This window comes from Oreochromis niloticus, linkage group LG3 (assembly GCF_001858045.2).
Source record: "Oreochromis niloticus isolate F11D_XX linkage group LG3, O_niloticus_UMD_NMBU, whole genome shotgun sequence".
In the NCBI taxonomy this organism is placed as follows: Eukaryota; Metazoa; Chordata; class Actinopteri; order Cichliformes; family Cichlidae; genus Oreochromis; species Oreochromis niloticus.
In genome coordinates this window covers 6,251,011-6,253,968 of record NC_031967.2, presented here as the reverse complement: position 1 = coordinate 6,253,968, position 2,958 = coordinate 6,251,011, and the positions used below count along the sequence as shown (strand labels likewise).

The following is a 2,958-nucleotide window of genomic DNA, read 5'->3' as shown; positions in this document are numbered from 1 at the left end:
TATAATTTTAAAAAGTTATGCACAAGTTTTGCAAACAACAAAGTCATATGCAATAGAGAAAACGAGACCCAAACAGGACTGGATAGGTGAGAGTTAATAATTTATTTATTTATTTATTGTTATAGTGAACAAACAAGCAAAGATATGCAAAAACAGTTCGAATAACATGGTTTCCTCCGTGACAATCTCCCAACTTCCGAACAGTGAATTCTCCTCTTGGTCCGTGGTACAAGAAACAACTCCCTCAGCAATATTTATAAAAGTGCTCGGCTCCCTCCACACTCTCCCTTCTGGTTTGTTTGCAAAACAAGACACAATTTAGTTCACTTCTCACTGACAAAGCTGAAAGACAGGTTCACCTGAGTGAGCCGGAGTTTACTGTGTGACTCAGTGATCCCAAACCTAAGCCACTCTGTTTAATGGTGAGCCTATGACGAGGATCATCAGCAGCAGGTGAGTATGATTGTTGACAGGTGTGACTGACTTCAGGGCAGGAAACTCTCCAGCCCTGGTGTTGCACATAAACAGGAACCTAGAGACACACATACACACAAACAATGCAAAATCTTTCAAAATGACTGGTGTTCAAGTTCCTCCTCTCGTGGTTTCATGCTACGACTTGTCAGCCACGAAGGAGCTTTTGTTCAGATCCCCTGATGGTTTGTGTTACTGTGGCATCTGACACAGTAATAAACAGCAGTTTCTTCAGGCAGCATATTCTGTCCATTTAGGGTCACTCTCTTGCTTGATGTGTCTAATTCAATGCCAAACTTGTTCTTTGGGGAATCTTTCTAGTAGGTGCTCCATACATCTTTCATCCCAATTCACCCAAGTCCTTCCCTGCAGGCTGTCTGATCCAAACATAATGATCATCACTCCTGAATAATGGCTCAGTACTGAACCATCACTGAACTTCTTTTGAAAGTACTTACATAGATAGTATTAAGGTTAAATATTGGTTGATACAGTGGATCACTGAAATTATACACTTAACTCTTTCAACTCCACAATTATTGTTTCTACATAAATATTTCCGTGAATCCTGTAGTTGTTTTACTGTCCTTCAAATTGAACAAAAAGTGTAGAAAGTTCTGTTTGAATTATTGAAATGTTGTGTGACCGAGCAGTGAAAAATTAATTGACATCATACGAAAACACAAGAATTTCATTAACATTTAAAGAAAAAATTATTTAAAATGTATCTGCAGTATTTGTATATATCTGTAAACATCAACTTCCTTCACACAGTAAACTGTTGGGAGAGATTAATCAAAATTGTAGATGTTTAATTCTCCAAAAATGAATATTGTATTAGTTTATCACAAGAAAGGCTTTAAAATTCGAATTTGCAGAGTAACCTTTTACTTTTAAATGTATATTATAAATATAAATGTATACATGTATATTTTGCAGCATGATTTAGCTTAATCAGTTAAGTCACCACCACTCTGCACAAGGTTTAAGTGCTGACAAGAACAGCACTTAAACTTTCTGCTGTCATTAAAATGGACAACAGAGAAAATTTAGACGATATTGTGGAAACATGGAGTCAGAAGGTACTCCTTTTTCTGGGGCCATCACCCAGCCCTCCCCGTCCTCCACCTTTCCCCACTGGACCCTAACTCTAAAATCAGTCTGCGGTCACCTTCCTTGTATTTTACCTTTGTGTAACTGTGCTTTGAAGCTTTGCTAATCAGTAAATCACTGCCAGCGAATCATAATTTAAAAAGAATAACTCGGCAGCGCAAAGTGAAGCTATGTATGAATGTAGTTTTATGCACAGCCCACTGATCTCACTTCTAGTGGATAAATCATAGTGTTGCATTTCTCTCATCGTCTGTTGTACGTTTTGTGCGTTTCACATGTGATGTCCTCGTGATTTCTAATGACATGGTCCAGTACCTGCATCCTGAACTGTATGTAAAACACACAAACACACAAGCGGACACAGCTGATGAACATCTGTAAATTTGTATTAACTGTCTGTTATCTCATATCTGTCTCTCTGTATATCTGTAGGCACGGTGTGAAGGTTTGTGATTTTGTATCTCCTCCACTCGACAGCTCCACTCCAAAGTAAGCTGCTCTGCTGTTTTTTCTGGAAACTGACTACGATGATTCACACAGATTGTAGTCAGGTTTCATTATTGTTGCGTCCTTTGATCCAGTTTTACAGCTTTACTCCTGTTTTTAAACTACTTTTCTCACAGTTGTGCACAGTGACAACACATGCTCTTACTCTGTGTCCCAACAACATGAAGACAGGCCATACATCAAGAAGCCACCAAACACCTTCATGCTTTACCCTAAGGAGCAAAGGTCAAAGCTGAACTAAACATCACTGAGAGAGCAGGTCTAAATGCAGTCGTGGGAGAGAGAGTAAGTTTGTAACTCTCCATATATTTATGCATCTCCTAATGTTTCATGCTTGTGTTTGAGTATGCATGCTGTAGATATGTAAATTAGCAGTGTACCTGTGTATTTCTATGTGCTGAGTGTTTTTTTGTGTTCTTCTGTCCACAGTGGAAGTCACTTTCAAAGGATGAGCAGAGGAAATAGAAAGATGTCGTCATGCCAAAGAAAATCCAGCGTGGTCTACCAAAGACAACTACATACGTTCAAAGGGCCAATATGCAGTTCATACATGGGCCCATCACTGCTCTAAATGATGAAACAGTCACAGCAAAGCGTTTGAATCACTTTTTGAAAATTCGAATGTGTTTGTATTTAGGGCAAAAAGAGGAAAAGACATCTCACACATCTAGCATAAGTGAAAAAAACGATTTCAGTTATTTTTATTGCAAAATGCGATGAAAACAAGACAAGAATTTGGTGTTTTTGTTTGTTTTGCAGCATCAGGTCCCCACTTCCTGTCACTGGCTGCCTCTGCTGCACCCATTCAGCTCCGCCACCTTTAACGGAGACAATCTTTGAATTAAAATTTGAATTTGTCAGTGC

At 38.7% G+C, this 2,958-nt stretch overlaps 1 long non-coding RNA gene across 1 annotated transcript; it reads left to right on the top strand.

Annotated features, from left to right (window-relative positions):
• The first annotated feature begins 1,103 nt into the window (after positions 1–1,103).
• LOC112846501 (uncharacterized) lies at positions 1,104–2,736 on the top strand. The gene is made up of 3 exons (XR_003219508.1): positions 1,104–2,076; positions 2,211–2,379; positions 2,524–2,736. It is a non-coding gene; the product is annotated as an uncharacterized LOC112846501 (long non-coding RNA).
• The last annotated feature ends 222 nt before the right edge of the window (positions 2,737–2,958 follow it).